The sequence below is a fragment of the Perca fluviatilis genome, chromosome 10 (genome assembly GCF_010015445.1).
Source record: "Perca fluviatilis chromosome 10, GENO_Pfluv_1.0, whole genome shotgun sequence".
In the NCBI taxonomy this organism is placed as follows: domain Eukaryota; kingdom Metazoa; phylum Chordata; class Actinopteri; order Perciformes; family Percidae; genus Perca; species Perca fluviatilis.
In genome coordinates, this window is record NC_053121.1 from 36,629,077 (window position 1) to 36,641,676 (window position 12,600).

The window sequence follows — 12,600 nt, forward strand, 5'->3', positions numbered from 1 at the left end:
CCATCGCGTCTGTTCTAGAAGATATCGACAGCGCATTCATTTTAAAAGAGGAACAGAGAACAGTGATCACGTATGTATACACATTGCCACACCCGTTCACACAACACGGAAACTGCCGCCTCTGCCTTCTCTCTGTCGAAGCCTGCCTTTGACTTGCAGCTTCTGTGACATCTGTCTCCGTTGCTCTGATTGGTTGTAGGTCTATCCAATTGAGTGCAGAGGTATTTTCTCTTCTGGTTCGGTTGAAACACTCACCATAATCACTGCCCAATGGAGCAGTATCAGACTCATATTCTGACTAGAATCTGAGTATGACGACGAGGAACTAAATAAGGATATCTCAGCTTCTGCTGCTTCACCATTTTCTCTCACAAGTGCCCCCAATTTATGGAAGTACGATAGTAAATCACCACAGTAACGCTGCGGATTGCAGCTTTAATGGACACATTAAAACGTAACACGGGGAGATACAGTTCCGGGTCTCCGTGTCTTATAAACTTTTCATTGAAACCAAATCAGCTTTTAGCCGCAGATTGAAACAACCAAAGTTTGAAGACCAACTACTTAGCATATTCTTCAGCTCTCTAGCGGCTGAGACACGTTTATCGGTGTTTTAAGCCCCCAACGTCTCCTTCCAGGCAGCACTAGGATTAGGCAATGGTTATGGTTATGGTTATGGTTATGGTTAGGGTTAGGTGCCTTGAAGTCAATAGTCGCAGCGCTGCCTTGAAGTCGATTAGGCAATTGTTAGGGTTAGGTTTGGGTTAAAACGGAACGCCCGGGATGGGCGCTGCGAGGGGCACGGGCACAAGGGGACCACTGGTGTAAATAAAACACTTAAAAACCTCCTTAAAAAGCCGGGTTTGGTTATATAAAAGCTGTTTAAAAGAAGGCCAGATATTAAAAGCAGGTTAAAAGAACCACTGGACAGGACAAAAAAAATAATTAAAATAATTAAAATAAATAAATAAAATATATATATATACAGTACAGGCCAAAAGTTTGGACACACCTTCTCATTCAATGTGTTTCTTTATTTTCATGACTATTTACATTGTAGATTCTCACTGAAGGCATCAAAACTATGAATGAACACAATTATGTACTTAACAAAAAAGTGTGAAATAACTGAAAACATGTCTTATATTTTAGATTCTTCAAAGTAGCCACCCTTTGCTTTTTTGATAGCGCTGCAAACCCTTGGTGTTCTCTCAATGAGCTTCATGAGGTAGTCACCTGAAATGGTTTTACCTTCACAGGTGTGCTTTGTCAGGGTTAATTAGTGGAATTATTTCCCTTATTAATAAAAAAAGCAAAGGGTGGCTACTTTGAAGAATCTAAAATATAAGACATGTTTTCAGTTATTTCACACTTTTTTTGTTAAGTACATAATTCCATATGTGTTCATTCATAGTTTTGATGCCTTCAGTGAGAATCTACAATGTAAATAGTCATGAAAATAAAAGGAAACGCATTTGAATGAGAAGGTGTGTCCAAACCTTTGGCCTGTACTGTAATATATATAAATATATATATATATATATATATATATATATATATATATATAGAGAGAGAGAGAGAGAGAGAGAGAGAGAGAGAGAGAGTTATGTGTAAAGGTTAGGTTTAGGTGGCTTGAAGTCAACGGTCGCAGCGCTGCCTGGAAGGAGACGTTGGGGACTTAAAACACAATTGAGCCTGAGACACATTTGATTGCTGTTTGTATAAGAGTTTAACAGTAGCAGGATGTAGAAGATTCCCAGAAGTGGTGTGAAAAGTCCTTGGCTTAATCTGATCCTAAGAGTAATGGGAATTGTTTTAATTACCAAAAAGGAAAATCCCTAATCATCCCTCCACTCTTATCTCTCTTTATGTCAGAAATAAAGTCTTGGATTTAAATTTGGATCCACAAACGGCTTCGACTCAAACTTTCATACATAAGCTCGGGGAAAAGCAGCGTTCACTTCTGTTTATCTGTTAGAAAGTCAGGCAGACATGAAATGACTCTGAAGCGTAAAATTACATACTGTACAAATTTATGGATTAATGTCTGTCGTGGACGTGACTGTTCTCGGGGAGAGTCTATAAGAGCCTATTAAACAGCTTTCTGTATAAAAGTGAATTAATGTCAGAAGTGAGGAGTCTTAGACAGCGTTACTTTGCTTTATGCAACTGCTGCATTTACCAGAGAGGATCTCAGCATACTTTTCTCTATTTAAATAAACATCACAACTAAGATGCTGTTGAAACCATTAAGAAGGAGAAAAGACTCCTCCGGCAGAGCGCTCTTAGTAAAATCTTCAGGGCTTAAGCAATAAAAGCTCACAGGAAATGTAACAGTGAATACAGAACAAAAATAATTATGGACTTGTGTTGATTTGCTTTCCTGCTGAATCTTGTGCTGTCTATATCAGGCACCTGGAAGTACATTATGGCCACTTACTGTTTGTAATATTACTGGGTATGGTACTGAATATTGCAGGTCGTAGTTGGTATTACACATTATCCTGTTTTCCAAACAAGTCCTCCAAACCATACGGGGATATAGGTTGTTTATTCTTCCCATCTAATACGACCAACAAGAGCGTTTTTTCATTGTCATATCTAAAGCAGAAAAAGTAACGGTTGCTGTTTTAAACATGCCCTTAATGTTGTGAAACGGTCGCAGTTTGGTTAGGTTTAGGCACCAAAACTACTTAGTTAAAGGTGCACTATGAGTTCCTAGATGGTTTCAGCGCGATTTCATTTTTGTCTCAAATTGTAGTCATCTCTTCTTGATCCGCTAGCTGCCCGCCCCCTGAACACATCGTGAAAAAGCCCGGTCTCGGGAGACAACACAGGGGTCGTAAACGTCAAACAAACACTAGGGGCACAGGCTGTGCACCGAAATCCAACAAACCACGTTCCAGCCAATCACTGTGGGGGTTAGTGACAGTTAGTCGTGACAGTTACTGAAACATGGGGAGAGGGGTGAGCTTGATCTGTTTTGTGTGGTATTTACTTGGAACGTCAACAGAACTGACGTCATGCAGGAACTCATTTAGAACGCTATTTTCAGGGATTTTCTTTTGCTTTTTACTGTTTTTTTTTTTTATATCAGGTTGTGACACACACAGACACACACACACACACACACACACACACACACACACATGCACACACACACCCGGTAGTAGATACATTCAATGTTGGTTTAAGTCTGAACATACAAAATATAGAATACCATCAGACTTGTCCTTCAAAAGTAAGAACCCTGACTACCAACAGATCATATATATATATATATATATATATATATATATATATATATATATATATATATATATATATATATATGTGTAATGTTGTCTTAGACCAGTAGGAGCTGTTGTTGCCAATTTTGGTGTATTTTCTAGCTCTCGTTTTATCTGACTGCAGCCAAACCGGAGATGACACCTGTAAGTGCCAAGGTGACGGGATGTGATCTAAACTCTCAGGAAATCAAACCGGCCTCTCGGAGAGTTTTGACTCGCCATCAAAGATCAACTTGACAGCTTCAAATTCATAGCTGCCATTCTCCCAGACAGGCGAGCTGAACATGTCATCAACTTTTCAGAGGCAGGACACTTTTCTTTTTAATTTTTTTTCTTCTTTTTTTCCTCTCTGTCAGGGTGCATTAAAGCGACTCAAACCTCAGCACATCTGCGCCGTTACAAAGCATCGTACCATTTCATGCTGCCCGGAGAAAAAATGTGGAGACACCAAAGAGATCGTTTCCATGAGGCTGCAGAATACAGCAAGCCATAATCAATATTTCTGACTTATTCAGCAATTCAGCTCCAACTCTGGACATGTTTTATTTTTCTTCTTCCTGCCATCACACTTAAAAAAAACTTCCTTGACGCCTTTACAAGTCTGAAAAAAACATGCAACCATGCGAAGAGAAACCTAACTGACACATTATCAGGAACTGGAGTTCAGTTCTGTAGAAGAGCCCTGATAAAAAAAAAATAATAAAAAAAATAATAGAACCTCGACACGAGTCTTTTTATGAATCGTTATCCAGTCGCTCCAGGGCACGGACCGAACACAGAACACAGAGTGCATGCTGGGAGATGTGCGCGCCTCCTCGCCGCGCATTATGAGCTCCAGATTGTTAAGTGTCAGGCTCCTGGTGTGCCAAGTTAAGAGGCGACAACAAAAGGCATCTGCAGCGCCAGTGTGAGATTCACGACACAAGAAGGCCGCCGTCAGCAGCCCGAGTCAGACGCTCCTCACATCTGGAAGCTCGCACTCACTCAACCCTTTATTCAACTGCACCAATGGGTTTAAAGTTAAATTATTAAATTAATATAACAAATATAATTTTTTGGACAAATCATGGAGCATGAAATTTACTGGATATCATATTTTCGACAGTAGGAGTGCAAAGAGAGTCCACGGTGAGAGAAACCTGCTCAAGGTCTTACATAGGGTGAATTAAAGGTATAGTGCGTAGTTTCTGTCGCCCCCATGAGGCATTCTAAGTAATGACAACAACACTGTTGGCACGTCCACATGATACAAGCCTACCGTGATTGCCCACCAATCACCCTAACCCCTCCACCCCTCCCCACCCTTGCTCCACGCAGTTGCTAGTAGCCAAGGAGGACACAGAGGATTAAAAAACATGATGGACTCTTCAGAAGAGGTCATTATCTTCACTCAAGTTTCTGCGTGAGAAAGTCGCCGGACGCCACAATCTTCTGAACACAGTCACACTGAGAGATCCAGAGAGAGTTGTGTGGAGCTGATAGTCTTAATTAGCTTTGTAGCAACTCATTTGGCAACGGCTTGAATGTAACGGACGTTCATTAATATCAAAAAGTTACACACTAAAGCTTTAACTCTTGTGTTGTCTCCCTGTTGACCGCACAAGTTTTTGTTTTTTTGGGTCAAAATTTAAAATTAAAACTTTTTTTTGGTTGTTTTTAGACACTTTTGTCACATTTTGTTGATATTTATTATTATACATTTTTGTCACCTTTTAAAAAATGATAAAAAAATGTAAATGCTACATAATTGAATAAAACATCTAAATTCAATCAAAATACATTTATTTTATAGGAACTTTTTCAACATGGGTCAAATTTGACCCGAAGACAACAGGAGGGTTAAGGGTGATTGGGACATAAGGTCAAATGGGACAGTATAACTATAAAGGGTTTATTTTCTCCCCTGACATGTTAAAATACAAAGTTCTTTGCTGAGCCCTAGCTGTGAAACCACATAATCAAAATTGCATGCCCTCATTGGTGTTACATCACCTAGGTAGGTGGTGCAAGCATCAAACAGGAATTTGACACAGAGATGCAGGGGGTTAGGAAAATCAAAGTGTGAATTAAATTGTGCAATAATTAGCTTAGACTAGTCTAAATCAATCATAAGATGTGCTGTCCCAACCAACCAAATGTTAACTAAAAAAAGGTTTTGGGTCAGTTTACGCCACGTCTTTTTGGAATATGATATAACCTTCTTTCCTTCCCTAACATTAACACCTTTTGTATTACAGAAATGTAAAGTGTTGAGCAAATTCTTTAAATTTATGGCAAGAAAACGTAAACAAGATGAAAATTCTAAAACTATCCCAATCACCCTCAATTCACCGTACAGGTTTTGGGCTAATAGTTTGATATGTTTTTGGTGAAGTTGCATTGTTTCACCACGTTCTGAACAGAACATCCCATACCAGTAACAATACTGAAGCAATACCCAAAAGGTTACACCCCTAAAAGTATTGAACATACTTGCTTTATACTACAAATGTTTAAAAAACCCAAAGCATTGGCTTTGCTTTAGGTTTTAAAGGCAATGCAAACTTCTGATTTCAAGATGATTCAACTGAAGCAACCAAATCTAATGAAATGTTACAGAAATTATTTCTGTCTTCTGATTTCTATTTCAGGCTTAAAAACCTATTTTCTTATATATTCTTAGAAGTGCCATCGCAGTACGATTACTTTTCCTCCTGATGTTGAACGAGACTGATGCTGCACTATAATCCCCAAAAAATAGAACTTTAGATCTCAATTTTAGAAACTACTTGAAATTGATTTGCTTAAGAAACACTGTCAAATATTATGTTTGCAGTGTGTACATTTAGGATGTTTGAATGACTGAGTGCAGACAGTCTGTATGTATGTACACATGTATAATTAGTTTGCAGATAAGCAGCAGAAGCACTTCTTCTGCTCTTTAAATATTTACATCCGTTCTCACAGCTGGGCGGGTGCTGAACCATTTCAAGGCGGGGCGTTGGGACTCATGTCGCGGTCCACTCCTGCTGGGATTTAGCTGCATCTATCGCCTGTGTTTACAAGCCCCAGACGCTGAGGCAAGGCAGTACGAGATAGGCTGTCTGGGCAACTTTAGCTCGTCTAATAAGCTTTAGAGAGTTCAGGAAACTGCTGAAGTGTAGGCTGCTGCAGCCGGATGAAACAGTTTGTTTCACACTGTTCGTGTCTGAACACATTTCATCAGCACTTCCAGGGAAGAGTCAGTTCAGATCAGGGGCCCTAGTTTCTTTAAAATTAAGAGATCTAAATTCGCACAACAGAATGCCACCAGTCTTCATCTTAGGCTACATTTACATTGATACATTTTGATTTTTAAAAGGTGCACTATGAGTTCCTGCATGGTTTCAGCGCAATTTCATTTGTCTCACATCGTAGGCATCTCTCCTTGATCCACTAGCTGCCTGCCCCCTGAATACACCCTGAAAAAATCCGGTCTCGGGAGACAACGCAGGGATCGTAAACGTCAAACAAACACAAAATACAACAAACCACGTTCCAGCCAATCACCGACAAGATGTTTGTGGGAGGGAGTGGGGGTTAGTGGCCTCAAGATAGCAAAGTACCCCATTTGAGAAACATTCTATTAGAGGGTTAGGAACAAACGATCAATATCGTCGTCTGATTTGGGGAACTTGTGTGTGTGTGACTCCTGACTGAGAGACTCTTGCTAAGTTCACACTCACAATTCATTCCATTTTGTTTTGTTCTCTTCTCTCTCACACGAGTGCAGCCGATCTGATTACATTACATTACATGTCATTTAGCAGACGCTTTTATCCAAAGCGACTTACAATTGCTATATATCAGAGATCGCACACCTCTGGAGCAACTAGGGGTTAAGTGTCTTGCTCAGGGACACATTGGTTGATGTATCGCAGTGGGAATCGAACCCGGATATCCCACGCCATAGGCATGGGTCATATCCACTGTGCCATCACCACCCCATGATACCAGCACCGAGCCGACGCGTCCTGAACATCACCTCAGCTTCATTTTAAGAACAACACGCAGAAATGTGAACACACAACAGCTGTAACTGAGCTGTGGTTTGATTCACCTGGCTGTGTGGGTAAATTCCGACCGGAGGACATAATGGTGGGCGCTGAGGGCCCCGGCGCCTCATTGAGAGAGGTGCTTAATGTTAATACCTTCATTTATTTCTGCACAGAGTGCTGCGAGAGGAAGGGGAGGGCGCCAATAAAAGCAGCTTTCACCTGCAGCCGATGGCAGGCGGCTAATAAAACATTAGCCATTTTGATCTATCCACCACATTAAAATGTCACTTCCTCATTGTGTGAGGCACGGTCATTGCAGGCCTGAACGGCTGCTGCAAACAACCCCGATACAGTGTCAGCGGGAATTAACAGCCAGGCGGCTAATCAGCAGCCTTATGTGTGCTTTTACAGACACTGGGCTTTCTTTTTCTGTTTCTGCAGGAAATGAAATCGAAGTCAAACAAAGAACACTGCCTGCCTGTTGGAAATAATGATTGTGTTCAGCCCATAATACACCCTCCCTCAACCAGGGTCGTTACAGTAAACTAAAACGAAAACAGTGAAAGATATTATTAGTACCTGAAACTTAATACAAACAATTAACTGAAACTATATTAAAAAATAGCCAAATAAGCAGTGTTGTAATGTTACAAAGTGCAAATACTTAAGTAGAATTTTCACATATCTGTACTTTACTTCGCTCTTACAAAATAAAATCAGAAGACATTTGTTACATTGGAAAAAAAGCAGGTTTGGCGAAATTATTGCTCCTCGATTGCCAAGATACTGCACGCTACATTTCAGTTGGTGACCTAAAAAACAAAACAACCATAGGCCAAAACTAAAGAAGAAGAGAAAGAAGCATAATTACATGATAGCGTCATGGAAACACCTGGTGCAGGCTCTGCCGCCATGGTAACAGATAATGACCACCCCGACAACAGTGGTGATGAAGATAACGTTACACACCTTTGGCCATAAAGTTCATAATCAAAGTCTTCTAATACTTAAGTACATTAATTATCAGAACATTACTTTTGATACTTAAGTTCAGTAAATATCAGATAGTTTAAGACTTTTACTCAAGTAATAAATCTAAAAGGTGACTTTAACTTCTACCAAAGTAGTAGTCATGTTCTGGTAAGATACTTGTACTTTTACTCAAGTACTTTATACAAGACTGCAATTAAGGTAACAAGTATGAATCCAGGTGTTTTTTTGTTGCTTGAAATAAGAGGAAAAATATCTGCCAAAATATTCACTTGGTACGATTTATTGAAATAAGATATGATCTTCAAACAACATGAGCGATCTTTTATAAATAACACAGCAGCTTAAAAACCTTATGAAATGTCACAAAACGCTCGTACCATCCGAGATACGACTCAAACGACACATTCTCACTACCATCACGTAACGTGCGGATGCTTGGTCAGGTGCCTTTGGCGTTTGTTATTGATGCTAAAAGTCTCCTTTAGCGCCACATCGTAACGTGCTGTATCGGGACTATTGGCATCACTTTGGACGCAGTTAGGTTTAGGGAAAGATGGTGCGTGGGCTTATAAAAGGTACGTTTACAGTTTGGTTTAGGTAAAGAAGAACGGGACAGTTGGGTTTAGGTAAAGAAGAACGGGACAGTTGGGTTTAGGTAAAGAAGAACGGGACAGTTGGGTTTAGGTAAAGAAGAACGGGACAGTTGGGTTTAGGTAAAGAAGAACGGGACAGTTGGGTTTAGGTGAAGAAGAACAGGACAGTTGGGTTTAGGTAAAGAAGAACGGGACAGTTGGGTTTAGATAAAGAAGAACGGGACAGTTGGGTTTAGGACACGTGACACGCGGGACATGAACCCCGGTTTCCTGTTTTATTTGACCCATCCACCCCCCCAACCTCTCTCCCTAGGCGGCATTTCGGGCTTTTATACTATTCTCTACTGTTGTCTCTCTTAAATACTACATCATCTTCAAACTCTGTGTAGCTACTGCTCTGCCCGGTGCGTTCCATTCACACGCTGAAGGGGGATTTTTGTGTCGTATCTGACGCTGACAGACACTGCCCAAGCGTCAGTATTTTACCAATTCGGAGTGAGAATGGTTTGACTCAAAACAAGTAGGTTTCAAGATTCTTTCACTTAAAGGTGCAGTAGGTAAGCCTTATAAAACTAACTTTCTGTCACATTTGATGAAACTGACCCTATGTTCCAGTAGAACTACATGAAGCAGGTAATTAAAAAAATATCTGTCTTCTCTGGCTCCACCTACAGCCTGTAGTGCGATTTGCAAAAATACAATGCTCCCTGTTCAGATGCACCAATCAGGGCCAGGGGGGGTGTCTAACTGCATGTCAATAACTGCTCATGCACATGCATTCATTCTCCCTTGTTGAGGGAGAGGCTTAGGAGACCGTTTTGGGCTTTAGCAGAAAGGGGGCAGGGACTGAGAAGTTGGCGATTTTCAAATTTTTTGACTAAGTCCTGGAACACAATCCTACCTATGGCACCTTTAACAAAAATATTTAAAATGCATTGTCTAAAAACAAGTCCCTATATCTCATTGAAATATGACTTGTTAGGTGATTGTGTCTTATATTAAGTGTTATTAGATATTTTGTCTAGAAATTAGATGAACATACTTGGTAAGATTTAGCTTTTCTGCAGTGTTAATGCAACGTTAAGAGGATTACTTTCAGTGTGCTCTTCCTTGTGCAAATGCTCCCGATTCACGTTATGTAAATGTTAATGTTCTGGCAGGGATTATTAAAGAGTGATACTGAGCTGCAGATGTGAACTTCTCCCTCTGAGGTTGAATCTACATCAGATGGTGTTGGTTAACTTCACAACCTTCATGTTGGCTCGTATTTCTCATCACTCCGTCAGGATTCCCAGGAGCTAAGCGGCCGGCCCTTCACCGCCGTTAAAAAGCTTCCGAGCAGGTTCTCCGGTGGTCTTTTATCGCTCTGTGTTGGGCTTCGGGTTAATGATGATCAGCTCTAATTCCTCCATAAACTATTTTTACAGCTGCTGCTGCTCCGGTCTCTGCTGACTCCCTCTGACCCGAGTTAGCAGCTTATGCACACACACACTCGTCTTAATTCCCCCCATAAAGTGTTGATGGAGTTTCTCGTTAGTCCATAGAGGAGTTATACATCAGCTATACGTACCGTTGTACATGTCCGTGATATTATCAAGCAGCAGTTTCTCACAGGAGCAGTAGATTTCCTCATGTGCTCACTGAATAACCGAGGTTAGCAGGTTAAAGCTGCTTTCTCCCAGTTCTTTTTTTGTTACTTGATTTTTTTCCCTTCAATATAAGAGTCAGAGACTAAACAACCCCCACCCAATATCTATACAGTACTATGACAATACATTTGCTATTTTAGCTGTGTATTGACTTTTAATTATGTCTAATCATTGAAAGTGTAAAAAAAAAGTAGCGTTAACTTAATACTCAACTAAGAAAGAGCATTCATTTAAAAAGCGACTAGGGTTGGATACTGAACTCTGTACTTTTTTGGGTACCGACCAAGTTACATCGGTACTACCGAGGACCTATTCACTTTAACCCTTGTGTTGTCCTCCCGTGTCTAAATTAACACTCTTTTAGACACTGTTTTACATTTTTTTGCTTATTTCAACGTTTTTGGCACGTGTTTCCATTAGCACCAGTCTATTTACCATTATACCTATTTATTTGCACTAGTTTTACACTTAATTTTGGAATTCATGGTTAATAAACATTATTTATATGAAATTTTCAAATTTTTGTGTAAGAAAAAAGCAGAAATTACGAATGATTTTGACTAATGGTTAAGATCAGTCAGGATAATGCTATAAAACACCCAAAATTCTATGAAAATAGAGATCTGATCATTTTGTGGACAATATGAGGGTTAAATCAAACGGTACCAAATTTCGGTACCTGAGAGCGAGTAAGCGCAAGCTTATCTGTCCTCTCTGCATATTGAGAGAGAGTGGAGCTCCGACACAAACACACACACACAAATACACACACACACATTGACATTACACTTCCTCTGAGACAAGCAGGCACACAGTGGTTTCTGGGCCCTGGTGACTGACTGACAGGCCGAGGTTGTAAGGCAAGGCAACCTTTTTCTACAGCACCTTTCAGCAACAAGGCATCACAATGTGCTTTACATGAAACATTAAAGAGCATTTAAAAATGGTCATGATGAAAGTAAACCAGGCTAAAAAAGAATAATTCTTGTACATTTTGAAGGACTATTCATTAAAATCACTCTTCATGAAAACAAGCAGTTAATTATTGGGAATATTTATAGACCGCCTAACTCTCCCAAACTCGATTCAATTAAAACTTATTATTTCTACTGCATCTTCCTTAGTTTCTAATAAGGAAATGATACTTATGGGTGACTTTAACATTAATTGGCTTCATTCATCAGCATTTACTGAAAGAAATATGATTAATAGCTTAAACTTGACTCAACTTATTACCTAGCCCACAAGACTTACTCTTACCTCTAAATCTCTTTTGGATTGGGCCCTAGTTTCTCACCCAGAACAAATAATTAAATCTGGGGTACTACCAGACTGTTTTAGTGATCATCACATGATTTATTGTATTTGAAAAATTATGAAGCCACGTCTCCCTCCTAAATTTATCAAGATAAGGCAAACCAAATTTTTCAATAGTGACCAATTTATTGATGATTTGCAACAAATTTATTGGTACAGGCTCAATCTAATTACATTTATTGATGATGCTTGGGATTTTCTATATACTGAGCTTCAGAATGTTATAAACAAGCATGCTCCTTGGACCACAGTTAAAGTTAAAGTTAGTCACTTACCGTGGGTAAATGGAGACCTTATTAATCTCTTTAAACAAAGGGATAGGGCTTGGTACAAATTTCGACATACAAGATACACTGCTGACTGGGAAGAATACAAACGATTAAGGAACATTTGTACTATGCAAACGAGAAACTCCAAATCAAATTATTTCAAAAATTGTTTAATGAATGATTTTAAAAACCCACGACGATTCTGGAAACAGGTTAATAATGTACTTGGGAGATCTGGGCGGGCTACAACTAATTTGAACCTGAATAATGAAAGTATAGATGATCTAGCTACCATTGCTAATGCTTTTAGTTTGCATTTTTCCCTAGCACCACAACTACAGACTTCTACTTTTCAACCTGATCTGGTCCCTTGTTTCCAGCCAGGCAGTTCTTTTTTATTTACAGAGGTCAGCGCAGCTGATGTGCAAAGGGCCATAAGTGAACTGTCCTCTATCAGTGGTGCTGGTCCAGAT